At 41.4% G+C, this 14,279-nt stretch overlaps 1 protein-coding gene across 3 annotated transcripts in view; it reads left to right on the forward strand.

The window, feature by feature from the left end:
- Positions 1-14,279, forward strand: part of RHOBTB1 (Rho related BTB domain containing 1) — a 52,053-nt gene that overhangs the window by 14,002 nt on the left and 23,772 nt on the right. The gene's annotated exons all lie outside the window — the stretch shown is intronic.

Raw genomic sequence — 14,279 nt, forward strand, 5'->3', positions numbered from 1 at the left:
GGGAGCAAAGAGCCATGCCACTGTATTTTTTAAACTTTTTTTTTTAAGTAGACCGTGCCTAGACCTCTAATACAGGAAATAGCCTCTTGCTTTCACATAGCCTTGGGTCTGGGATGTGGACTTTCTCAGAATGCTGATAAACAGAAATGTAAAATCTAAACCCCAGAGTTACCATGCTTAGACTACCAATGCTCTGCAGATGCAGCAGACTTAGATTATGATGGGATGGTGAGAAGCATGGATGGACTCCTTTTCCAGAAGAGTTTGTCAAAGAAGCTAAACCAAGTGCTTGTACTCCCTACTTCCTGTGCTTCCTCTTATCCTTGACTGGTATTTTTTCAACCTGTCTTCTCCTGAGCCTTTCTCTGGTGTCTCAGAAGTGCAGAGGATGGAAGGGCCTGAGGACATTGAACTTCAGTGCTTCTGAGCTGCTAGAAAGTTCCTTAAGGAATTCTGCTAACACTGCACATTGGAGCAGCCTCTGGAATTAAACTGACTCTGAAGATTCAGGAGTAGAAAGGTTATTTGTAAACTCAGTTACAGTCTATGCACAACTGGTGCTCCCTCCTGATGTTTTTTAATCATCTGAGAAATACAGTCTCAAAACCAAAAGGTTAGTTTAGCCCCAGAGTAAAAAATAATATATAGTAGCATATGAGGATGTGACTTTACATTTCTACTTTCACATGCATTTTGTAATTTAGCAAAACTAAGATAATTCTAAGCAGAATTCTCCATGGGAGTGAATGCATTTTTTAATCATTATTTTAGTCTTTTTTATCCAGTTGTTCTCTCTCAATTGTGAGGTAGTGTTTAAAGCACATAACTGAGCTGCAGTGACAGAACTCACTTGGCAGCCTATAAGCATGTTTTGGAAAGCTGTATTGACTTGGCAAAAGCACACTGTAGTTAAATGCTACCATGGTCCAATGCCATGTCCTTTAGGACTGCTTGCAAAGACAGAGCTTATTCCCTTCTCCCTTTCCCTCTAGCTGTTATTCCTCCCTGAAAACAAACAAATTAAAATTAAAAATTCAAGCTGGCTACCTGGAATATTTAAACATTCAAATTAGTAAAGCTTTACCATTTGTGTATTTTTAGTGCTTGTGTGAAGTCAGTGGGAGTACCTGTGATTTATTACTGTACTTTCTTTTACCAAAACCTAGAAACTGTCAGTTGCTCTACACCCTATTAGGGATGTATTCCAACCATGTCTCAATGTGCCACTTAGGTTTATGGTCAAAACTCAACTGTTTGCTTAGAAAGTTTGGGAAAATGTAAATACACTTCTATATAGGATTATGTATCAGAGAACAGAGAACTACTGGTTGTCCTAGGTCTTTATTTTATACTTTGCTGGAAAAGCTGTGATCCAAATTATTTGAGAAGTTTTACATTTGTGGTGGGAAAGCACTGAATAGTAAAAAATGCTGTAGATGGTCATTAAAATGGAAGTTATATAGTAGCATGCATCTATTTCCACAGCAGTAGAAGCCTTTATCATCCTTTGATGAAAAAGGAAAAAAGAGAGAAACTTGAGGCCTTTTCTTTATTCCCATCAAAAGCAACACCCTCTTTCTCTTTTTCCCATTTTAACCACCTGACTAATCTGCCATTGCTGTATTCTGCTAAATTTACTCCTGTGCACTAAAAATACCACTTTCTTCCTGTCCTCCCTGTCCTCTTCCTTTTTTTTTCTTTTTTTTTCTTTTTTTTTTCTTTTTTTTTTTTTTTTTTTTAGAAAAACCCTGTAAAGAGGTGGGAATCAGATCTAAAGGTTTGTGGGTTTTTTATTCGCTTGGTTTGGGAATTTTTTTGAATTGCTGTCCAACACTTCTTGACTGAGTATCATGTCAAGTCTGGTTGCTTTGTATCAAATTTTTCTCACATCATGCTAACTCACCTGTTCTCACATTAATACTCACTGTTTGCAGCAGTGATAGCCAGGTGGTTTTAATAGAGACATGGGTTCTAGCACTGATTTGTCTTCAGAAAGTGATAATCTAGAAAAAAGGTACCAATAAGGCATTAAAATTGCCATATTGAAACAATTCAGTAAAATGAATACCTTTTGTATAGCACGGCTTTGCTCAGGCTTCTGAATTGAGTGGGATGAATGTGAATTTTATTGTTTTCCTAAAAACTGTGTATCTGAGAAACAAGTGAATACATAGGGTTGTTGTTCTTGCACAGAATGAAAAAATTGTGGAGAAGAAAAATTCCCACAGAACTTGAAACTTTAAAAATGGAAGTTAATTATGCTATACATTATAAATCTGTTGACTTTTTTCTTACTTTTTGTTGCTTGCATTATCAACTTGATATTTCTTTGCTTGTAAGTAGATGTCTGAGTGGGAGTTGTTTTAGTTTCTAATGCATTTGTCTTGTTCATCCATACTGTGCAAAGCTAGGAGAGGAACACTTAATATTTGCCATGATGTACATTGTTCTTCCCCTAATAGCCTCCTTTGATATGAAGTTGCAAACTGTAATTTGTCCTGACATGGATGTACTCAACTGAAACATGTTGCACTCTGAACTGGTTAATGTAAGTTTGGCTTCTGGGTATTTGAAAAATATATGTAATTGACTATAACCAAATGCATTTGGATCCTGTTAACCTGTTATTGGTACAGATAACTATTCTTCTAAAGTGGGGTTTTAAGCAACTTTATAATGTTTTCCAACAAATCACTGTCTTGGTGCTATGAGACTGTGCAATGTGTGAGTCCAGGTTGTTGTAAGAGAATATTTTTTTAATAGTGGCTACTTTTTAAATAGTCACAGCTATATCCAAAACTGTCCTTAGCTGCAGTGATTGTGCCCATGCCCCTTACTGGTTAGTGACAGTTGTGTTGATGTCAGGTGGTAAAGGAAGAGCCAGAGGGGGCCTGGTCTGGATTGTAACACAGCCTAGAGCTGCTTTCACTGCTTTGAAAACAGCAAGTCTGGATTGTTGCTGCAAGAGAAAGGGAGTTTGTGATTTAATTGTGATGTGTGTGTTTTACATGAAGGCTTCAAGCATTAGTGAGAATAAAGAGAAGTGATATCAAAACATACCAGCAGCACATGCAGTAAAAAAATCGCATGCCCAACTTCGGGCATCATACAGAGATGCTTTCAGGACCTTTGCACTTTGTATGTGTTAACAGTAACTACAGTGTATACGTATAAAGACCGCATATGGGTGTTGCTTTGTTTTCAAGTTGTTTCGTGTCCGAGCTTTTACCGTGCGAGGCCATGGCAGAAAGCTTGCACTGCGGGCCGTGGGGCAGGGGCGGGATGCGCCCCGGTGATGCGGGCCGTGGGGCAGAATGCGCCCCGGTGATGCGGGCCGTGGGGCGGGATGCGCCCCGGTGATGCGGGCCGTGGGGCAGAATGTGCCCCGGTGATGCGGGCCGTGGGGCAGAATGTGCTCCGGTGATGCGGGCCGTGGGGCGGGATGCGCCCCGGTGATGCGGGCCGTGGGGCAGGGCAGAATGTGCCCCGGTGATGCGGGCCGTGGGGCAGAATGTGCTCCGGTGATGCGGGCCGTGGGGCGGGATGCGCCCCGGTGATGCGGGCCGTGGGGCAGGGCAGAATGTGCCCCGGTGATGCGGGCCGTGGGGCAGAATGTGCTCCGGTGATGCGGGCCGTGGGGCGGGATGCGCCCCGGTGATGCGGGCCGTGGGGCAGGGCAGAATGTGCCCCGGTGATGCGGGCCGTGGGGCAGAATGTGCCCCGGTGATGCGGGCCGTGGGGCGGGATGTGCCCCGGTGATGCCGTGGGTCTCTCCGCCGGGCGGGCGTACGGGGGCGGCTCCATCCTCCGCCCCTCTACGCGCGGCCGCGGTTTCATGAATGAAATCTAATCGCCGCGCTAAAAATAGCCCGCGGGGCCGGCACGTCACGGCTGCCGCCGGCCCCGCCGCCGCCGAGCCAGCGCCGCGGGCGGGCCGGGCGGGGACCCCGGCGCGGGGCCGGGCGGAGGAGCCGCGCCCGCGGCGATGCTGCCTCCCTGCCGAGCCGCGCCGGCTCCGGGTGCTGCCCCGCCGCCGTGAGGAGCAGCGGGACGGGGCGCGGCGGCGGCCGGCACCCCTCCGGTGCCGCGGGGCCGGAGCCAGCCCCGCTGCACGCTCCCCGGCCGCCGGGCATCCCGCCCTCCCGGGTAGGTCCCGCGTCGCCCGGGTGCGATCGCGCTCCAGCTGCCGGTGTGCGGGGCCGGGGCGGGCTGGCCGCCAGCGGTTCCGCAGGGGGCGGGTGGCGGCGCCCCGCGCGTCCCGTTTGTCCCTCCCGCCTCGTCCGGAGACAGCAGGAGGTGGTGGCGGCATCCTTCCTCCCTCCAAGGATAGAGAGGACTGAGCCCTTGATGAAGCAGATCTGTCTGGCTTCCTTTTCCAGCGAGGCCACGACGTGCAAGGCAAAAATAGAGGGATATGATGTGTACGGGAAGCACAAACCTCCTGGCCCTTCGTACCTCTGAGTGTCATTTAGTAAAAACCCGAAGGATCTTTTCCCCTCCTTTTCCCCTCCCCTTTCTGTCCCCCTAATGTTTCTGTGGAGTCTGCTGTGAGTTGCTATGACGAGCAGGAGGCTGTTGGGGGGTCTTGTGGCACAGATTATCAGGTGTCTATGTCGGGACCTATTTGTGGGCCATAGAAAGGGGCTGTAGAGACAAACAGTAGTGGACTTTGTTTAGTCAGCCTTAGTGAGGATTGTGGCATCTGACACCTAGAGTAAAGAGAAATCTGTCACTGGACATACTGAGGCAGACTAGGTGGGGGAGTTGCCATCTATTCGTCAAGCCACTACTCTGAAAGCAACAATATACTTGTTTAAAAAATGATAATAATAAAAGAAAGCCTCTCTGCATATGGTCACAGCAAGAGCAAGGAAGTGATGCCAGAATAGTCTCAATGACTTTGTTCACCCTCAGTTCGTGTATTATTTCAGGAGACACAGCTCTCTTGAAGCCAAATGTTCAGCTTGAGCTGTAATAGCTTGAGCTGTAATAGAAGCTGAGGTGGAAAGTAGCCTTTCCAGCGTGTCTTAGCTACTAGTCTTTCTAGGCAAAAATAATGCATGGGGGGAGAAACCCACAATTTTTAGGATTACATTGAAGAATTGTCATGACTGTTCAGTGTAACTAGTAGTATTTCACTACAGGGTGTATTTCAGTATCAGGAATCACACTTTACGGAAATTGAATGGCTTCATTTCTTTATGATATTTTTCTGAGGTCCTCTTCCATTAGGTTATTCTCTTCCATCTATGCATGTTGCATTTGCACACATGATTCTCAGATATACAATGTATCTAGACACTATTAACAGAAGAAAGAAAAAGGGAGTTCAGTATTTGCACTAGGGTTCTTTATCTAAGTGACATAATACTTAAAGAACATAAGAACTGGGACAGGCTCAGATACACAGAAGTATTTTTATCCAAGAAGAAATAAACATCAGTTTTAGCTCTGGGAAGCTTTCTAAAACTCCTGCCCTTTTAAAACTACAAGCTTCATAAATACTAAGGTAAAGCATTAGGCTGAGAGGAAGAGCTGATCACTTGACCAGTAAATCCTGATGTTTGATTCTTTGTTAATACATTTTATTTGCTGGAAAAATGCTTAAGTCCTGTATCCAGATGTTACCCTGTGCTAAAGGGGATGAAAGGATAGAGAAGCCTTGAAGGAGGAGAAGCAAAGGAGCAACAGGTGTTTGACATGCTCCTCCCTTGCTGCCTTCCATCCTGCCAGAAAAGTACACAAACATTGTAGAGGAAAGTATGTGCTTGGGAAGGAGGAAAAGGAAGAGCTCAGACAACCTTGCTGCATACAGCAGACTTGCAAAGCAGCTCAGAGACTGAGTGATTGTATCCTTGGATCACTGACTGGGTTTCCATGAAAGAGCTCAAAAGTTTCTGCTGTAGGAGTGAGTGGTGCATGAGCTATAATTGGTGCACCTGCAGTGTGTCTGGTCATAGCTGAGGCTCTTTGGCATTACAGACAGGTCATGAAATAAAAATATGGATTCCCATTGCCTCCCATCCAACACTATTCTACTTTTCTGTTTTCATCTCCTTTTTGTCTGACCTGAGACACAAGATAGCAGTTTTTTTCTTATTTGTAACTTTTTTTTTTTTTTTTTTTTTTTTTTTGCAAATGAGTCTGTATGTGGCACTAGGCATTACAAGTAAACCCTGCATCTATGTGCTTCCTGCAGTATTCCATTAATGTTGCTGGATTTGCATTTGAGGCACAAGCACTGAATTGACCCATGATCTGAAAATAGCATTTACCTGAAGTCTGCCATCCTTAAGTATTTGCTGTTCCAGTCAGTATTTAAGTCCTCGGGTGGGTTTTTCCTGCTGTCATTATGACGTCTCACTCTCCTTTGATAGTTTCCTAGTGATAATAATGTCTGGGAATGAACAAAATCTCATATAATGTATTTCTAAGATTACTGATCAACAAAGAAGAGAATGTGTAAGAAATGTCACATGAAGTTCAAGAAGCAAGAGCCTAATTCTATCTTTTGGAAAGAGAGCAAGTACAGAAAGTGAATTCAAAAGCTCTCTGTGCTAGAAGGTCACCAGTGTCTCTGAAATATTTTTTGTTTATAACTCTAGTGAAGCTCGATAAATATTTTTCTCACAGAAATGCACAGAAATTGTGAGAATGCCTTATTTGGTGGTTATTTTTGTAATTCTTTTAGTACTGTTGGGAACACTGCTTAGGAACAGCATACAGTGTCAACACCTGTTTTATGCATGGGTAAAATCACCAACAATCTCTGCTACAGTATCAGTAGTTGAATACTGCACAAGCATCTTAATTACATAAAAGTTAAATCAGGCTTTTCATGGAGTTTATTACCTTGAAACCTAGTAGGGTTGAGTCAGAATTTTCCAAGGACCCATCTTACTTTAAGCTTTGTGTTTTACATGTTTATCCCAGATACTCTTAGGCATGGGAGTCACACTAAGCTGCAGGTTTGCCCCAGTTATGTTGATCCAAATACCAAAGCAGGATTCAGAGCACCTGATGCCCTATCTACACTGATGGATCATGTGATGCAGTAGCAGGGGACCTGGGAATGAAAAAATTGGTTCTGAGGACCCCATGTCCACACTGCACACATGTCAGGGACAAAGGGTATAAACTTCAGATTGCCTTTAAACTGGTCCCATGGGCTCAATCACTGGTGGGTGGCCTTTCCCTTCAGAATTTATGCACTCTGGCTGCACCTGATGTGAACCAAACCATGGAATATTTGTTTCAAAAATGTATTCTTAAGATGAATAAACACACTGCTAGCAGTGCACCTTATTCAGCTCCTGCAGCATAATTTTCTGTTGCAGAAGGAGAACTGATCTGAGTACTTTGTCCATTTTATGGGTGGCTGCTTAAAAAAGATGTTTAGTGATGGTTATCACCATCAATAGGTATTGCCCATTCTTCAGGTACTTGGTTCTCATCCATTTTTATTCATGTCAGCCACAGTTAATTTCAGTTTGTGATGATGTGACAGATTATGACCCACAGCAATGCCAGATCTTGGTCACTGCCTAGTCCCTTGTGTCTGCTATGATTATCTCTGGTGAGTGGAATGAATAGTCAGTTGTAGCCAGGTATATCTGGAATGCTCACAAAATACAAGCAAAGCTAAAGTGCCAGCCTTTAATCAGTCACGTACCAGCTGTAGGGATGGTTCCTCCTTTCCAGGGGTGGGTCCACTACAGGCACTGTTTCCCACATCTCTGTGAACACCAAGAAATAAGAAGCAATAGGAGGCACAAGGAACTGCCTTGTGTAGTAACTTGTTCTTGGGGTGGACTCTGGAAAATTGGTGAAGGGAGGAGTGGCAGTGCTGCAGGTTCTGCCACCATGTAAAAAACACTCATCCCAGATACCCACACATGAAGTTGCTGAAATGGTTAAATGTCCTTCACCTGCCATGTGGATTAATTTCTAGGGCAATGATCTCATCACAAAGGATATCCCAAGGTATGTCACGGGTCAAAATAATATGTAAGCTGCTCAGTGTAATCAGCCTGTTGATTTCTGTCCCTTGGGTCTTCCAGAACTTGTCAGATAATTGACATAGCTCAAGTCTAATGTTGAACTCTACATTTGGGTGTCTGTTTTGTCTAAAAGACTGAGCATGTATCATGCAAAAACACATCCTTGTTAGCTGCAGTTTTTTTTTGAGGAAGCTCTGGATAATCTGTTATTGTACCTAAAATGGAATGTTTTCATTCTCAGCTACTGAACTGTCTGCCCTCAGCAGAGGGCAGTCTGTTTTATTGTTATATAGGAAAAATTTGTGTTTTACTGGTATCTCTGATTTTTGAAAATCTGAGGAAATGCTCATTTTTACTGATCAAAATTTTTTGTGTCATCATAAAAGTAGTTTGGGCTTGATGAAGGATCCTAAATTAGCAGAAACAAACAAATCTGGAGTCATGCAGACAGAGAAAGAGCAGAGTGGCAGGTGTCTGATACTGCACACCAGGAACTATTATTCCCTGTCTCTGCAATTTCTGTGAGGGTTGTGATGATCACTTGACTAAGAAGTTTTCTAGCAAACTTAGAGACATCTGTTCTATCTTCGACTGGTCCTAAGCTATCCCAGGACAGAAGAAAAAGGGTAGAATCAGGTTCTGCCCTTGTAGAAGACAAAGGTATTTCTGTTGACATGCATTCTTTTGGGCAGTAGCAGCCAGGGTTATCTCATTTATCACCTTGTTCAGTGAAACATTTCTATCAGGTGCCCTTCTATTTTACCTATGGGAGAGCCCAGGGTCTGGCATTTGCAGTCAGATCAGCTTTAGAATATAAGAGTTTTTCTCCTTCCCCAGTCATGGGTGTATCTGTTGTTTTCTTCTGCTGATGGACCTGGTAGGGCAAGTAGATGATAAATTCCAGAGTTAATCTTGAATTTCTTCTTTCTGAGGTACTCTCTTCAGTCTTTCCATGTAAACTGACAGAACTTTAAATAATGGCAATAAGGTAATGCTTCTTCATCCTGGACAAGAATCCAGCCTGATATGCATCTTGCTCACCTTTGTCCCCTGGTGACCTAATGATTGGATCCCATCTTGATTTTTACTACTCTTTATCACCAGCTATTTCTTTGATGCTGACCAGGAATAGTTCTCCTTTTGAAACCCATCTCTCTAACAGGCCTTCTGTGATTTAATAAAATACTAATATTAAAGTACACCTTGTTAAAAATGATTTGTGATGGTCTTTCAGCAGCTGATAGTTTACCTGTTGCTTGATCACATGTGATTAACTTCACAAATATACTTGGCATGGCCCTAAATTCATTGATTAAATCGAGCCAAACCACAAAACAGACTTTTGGCCCTTAACCTTTCCCCAAATCAGAGCTGTCTGTGAATTCTACTGTCTTGCACAAGTGAACACAAAGTTCCCCCTGCTTTGTCCACTGGCACATCTGTGTTAATCCACTAAATATTCAGAAACAGCACATGGTGGGTTATATATTGAGAGCCAACATTTCACACACTTATTCTGGTTTCTGTGCTCGTTGGTCCCTGCCAGCGTGCTGGTGCCTTGGGATTCTGCACTGCAAGGTGGTGATTTTAGTGCCTGAAGAACTTGGCATTTTCTATCTCCTTTTCCAGTTTCCATGGTTGCAAGCAGTAATTTTGCAACTTGGGGATGGAGGCAAGAGTGTCACATAGTCTTGTAAATTTTTTTATATTCTTTTTGACGTGTTGTTGCCTAATGGCTCTCTGAAGGAGTCACTCCAAAACTATACTAAAATATACATCTCCAGAATAGATTGAAAAATGAAGTAGCTACAAATGCACTTTCATACGGTTTCAGGAAAAAGTGGTTTTTTGGGGATAATTGATGATCTTATTGCCTGGTGGCCTGAGTTTTTGAGATAATTCTCATGCCCACCATTCATATTAGGTCATGTTAGGCTTTGGTGTCTCTTTAAATGAAATTTCTTTTGTAAATTGTGACATTTTAATTGTGGTTGGCACCCCCTTTATTTGAAGGAGTTCCTGGTTTGTATGTTTGATCAGATTATTTGACGCAGGTTGAAATTTTTTTTTTTCCACATGGAATAGCTTGAAGGAAAAACTCCACTGAACAGGCAATGTTCTTACATGCTGTCATTCTGAACTGTCATCTGAAGAGTTTGCTCTTAGCACAACAGCTAAGTAAAATGCTTGCTTTGAGGGGTCCTGTAAGTACAGAGCTAAGAAGTAAATGGCTGCAGGATAACCCCATAATCACTGATTAATGTAGACACTTGTTTCTGGTGTTTGTGATTTGTTTGGGCTGAAGAGAAAAGGGTTGATAATTAGCTACTGTTTGAAAAAAAAATCTTGGTTATGTTTTGTATAAGCTAAGTGAGGATTTTAAACATTTGGACATTTCAAAATGGGCACTTAGAGATCCACAATGATGGGCAACTCGCTGTTGGGTTTGGATCTTCATCCACCTTGTTTCCAGCAGAGAAAAATGCAGTCATAGCTTTATATATATTCAACTGCATTTTTAAAACAAGTTCACGGTTATGATCTGGTTATCTATTGTATATTAATATACTTGCACTAATACAGAGAGTTAGAGGGATTGTGTGTGTCTGTTGTGTTTAATCTGTGTACCAGTGGACTCAATAATCAAATGATGTGCTTCATCTACAGATCTTTTGGAAAATTTCTCAAGAAAGGGAGTATTTCATTACTGAGGCTGACCAACTCACATGTTATGGCAACCACAACTGTTTCATAGTGATAATAATAACAACTCATTTAACAATAAGGAAAAACTAAATGAAAAACCAAGAACCCCACAGCAATTTGAGGTGAAGCAACAGAAAAATAAATTGGCAACCATAGCCATCTGCAAGCCATGGTTCAAAACAGTGGCCTTATATTTCTTTGGAAATACATCAGCTTTATTTGGAATATTTCATAACTGCTAATGAAGTGAATGAATTAAATAGCTTTATGTTAGATCTTGAGTCTGCTCACATCTCCTGCATTTTTTTTGTCTGCCTGTGTCTTCTCTTCATCTGCAAACAATCACAGGTGACAATGTAAAAATAGAACATCCTAAGAATATTTGAGAGCCTGTGTTATTCTTACGGGTAACTTTTTCCATTTCCATCCATCTGCTCATCTTTCTTCAGAACTGGATTTAGCAGCTGAATTTTTGCTCCTTTCTTTTGGAAACAGTGATTTCTGATCAGACCTTTTCCTTGGTAGGTTCATTGCTGCCTCTCATTTGATGGCCTTTCTGTCTTTCTCTGGCTTTTTTGTCAGTGTCCTTTCTTAACTTTCCTCACAGTTTTACCCTGCTTTGTTTTGCTGGTAAGCTAAACTATTGCTGGTTGTAGGTTGGTTTTAGCAAGTTTTTTGTTGATCATAGAATGTTATGACTTTTTAAAATCTTTATATACATTGCTTTGTTCTTGTGTAACCAGTTCTGTTTCAGTTCCAGTTGGTCTTCCCAGATACTACCAGACTTTGAAAGCTCAAATCTAGTTGTCTTACTGCTGGTTGATTTTTTTTTTCTTTTTTTTTTTAAATTCTAGTTTTCTAAATACATGTTTAGCATTTTTAATCAGTGTGATTATATAATAGGTTTAGCACTAGCTTAACCTAGAGGCTACCTTAAATAAACTAATTGTGGCTGTATTTTTTAGATCTTGTATGTATTCCTGGCTTTAATCATTCCAGTAGCCAGAAGGCATCTGGCTAGATTTGTAAGCATTTAATCAACTTGTTTTGCTAATTGTTTATACTGTAATTTGTTGTTACCATCTGGTTTTACTTGAGGTGTCTAAATATCTGTCCAGGTTTCTGTCTGTCAGTCTCTTCAGGAGTTATTTCTGCTTTAATCACTTCCTGAAAACTAGTGAACAATATTAAAATTATGTGCATTTTTAACACATAGTTACATTATAGATACTGGAGGGTATTTAAGAACTTTCTTTAACATAGCCACAGAGCTCTACTTTTGTTTTTATTGCCAGTTTATTTTGATCTCTGTCCTGTGCAGTATTGAGTCATGATAAAAATATCTTCATTAGATTGCCATTGATCTACAGCAGGGCATTCAGGCATGCTGTGGCTGAATCCTGTGATAACTTTGCTTTAATTAAGTTATTAAGTATATTGAAAAATTAAAGCCCCAGTAATTTAATTTTTTTTTCATGTGTTCCTTTTCTAGGATTCTCAGATAGTTGCATTGATTTTTTTCTAGTTACTTTTATTTAGATTTGCCTGTTAATTTTAAACTGGCTATGTTATCCTCTTGGAAATTTTTTAAGACTCCAGACTCTGTACTCAATACATATTTTGTGATTGATTGAAGCACATTTTTGCAGAACTGCAGTTTAAGAACTTTGGAAGAATTTCTAAATCAAACTGGTATATAATACCATAGCTAATCTGTGTAACAAAATTTTAATGGAATATTGGGTTGGAAAAAAATTGATTTGGCATCTCGCTTGGTAGTTTAAAACCAACCAGACACACTGGCTAGCAATGCTCCTTTGTTTTGCTTTCTAGCCTTGTAAACATTTCCTCATTCCATCTGTGATGTCTAGTCCATGCATGAATAAAATATGAAGTAATTTAATACCATGTAATATGTCAAGGAGGTTGCTATTTACTCTCAGACTTGAAACTTTTTAAGATCATGTGCTGAAAACTCTCGGGGTTTTGCCACTCATTTGGGGCCCTGCCTATGAGGCCATGGTGTATGAAAAAGCCACATTCCCTGTAGTGTGGAGAAAAAAGTATTGTTTTTGTATTTTTGTGTGTATCATGACTGTATCCTTGCCATGGATGCTGAGGAGGAACTAGGAGCTAGCTCTTGTTCTCTTCTTGTGTTTGGAATCACAGAAAGGGTACAGAGCCTACGGCCATCCCAGCTATCAGCCTCAGTGGGCAGCTGGGGCTGGATCACAGGCAGGGAACTGGAAGCCTCTGGAGTGCTTCACCTCAAGGCTAGTAACCTCTCAGGATGCAGGTTCCAAGCCAGGAGCTGGGATAAAGGCTGTCTCTGAATAGCTCTGTGTCCTCACCTTTCAGCAGGTCGGCATCACGAGGGTTCACCTGTGCTCCATCCTCTGTGTGTGTTTGCATCTGGCAGATTGCAGAGCTCTGCTTGTGCAACCATGCACTTTGCCAGGATGTAAAGTGTCTGGCCCACGTTTCAGTCTCTGGCAGGATAACTTCAAAGTGTATTCTGATGTGCTAGTCTATGCTGCAGCATTTCCAGAAGCATTCAGTGTTTGTGGAAACGTCAGTGTGACACAGCAGTGGCAAAAATCACTCTTGCTCCTTGTCTGTGTCATCCCTAACTTCTGCCTCCACATGTAAAAAAGATTACAAATGTGCCTTAGCCATTATAGTTGTTAGCACAGAGTCCACACTCAAAATTTTATGTCAATGGGTAACTTTGAGTTCTAACAAAAACTTTTGTTTCTTGGTGTACATCAATTTAAATAATGAAAAACAACACAGTTAAAATCAGTGTTTGACTAGTAACTGCTAAATATGTTTTTTTCTAAAATCAGAACATAGTGCCTCTGACAGTGAAAAATGACACCAAAATAGCTGGAATTTTTTAAACAACCTGACAGCTAATATATAGTCAATATTTAAGTGTGAATGAGATGTGAGTATTAGAAAAGTATTAAATCATTGGATCTCTTTATCTATAGTGTTTTTTTCTCAGAAAAGAGGACACCATCACTCCAGATGATGACTTGTGTTTTGCCAATTAAATTGCTGTAGGTTCCTTGCTGAAATAACTATTAGGCAAGCCTTCCTGAAAAGGTTGGTTTGTGACTTGCATTTTCTGTTTTCTCCCTCCTTGATTCCAATTTCCTGGCAGAGACCAGATTGCTCAGCAGGCTTCTAGACATTAGAAAACCAAATTCAGATTTATCAAACTATGATCCCACACATGAAAATGACAGACTCTAGTAAACATGCATGAGTTGATTTTAGTTTTTCAAATACCTATTTTTTCCAGCTTGCCTTTGTATCCAGGCATTTGTTCAATATATTACCATAGAATATTTAAGGAAATAGTTTCAGTAATAACTTTCCACAAGGACAGTATCTAGAAAAAAACTTCTTCTCTTCACGTTCCATTTCACATCAAGAAGAATTTCTAGGTATAGATAAATATATTTGCAAGTTTCTGCTTGGCTCTTTGGTTTAATTTTAGTCCGTGATCTGCACAAACTTCTCCTTGAACAATTAAGAGTGTGTGATACTTGCTGGATATAATGGGAA

The sequence above is a fragment of the Erithacus rubecula genome (assembly GCF_903797595.1).
Source record: "Erithacus rubecula genome assembly, chromosome: 9".
Classification (NCBI taxonomy): Eukaryota; Metazoa; Chordata; class Aves; order Passeriformes; family Muscicapidae; genus Erithacus; species Erithacus rubecula.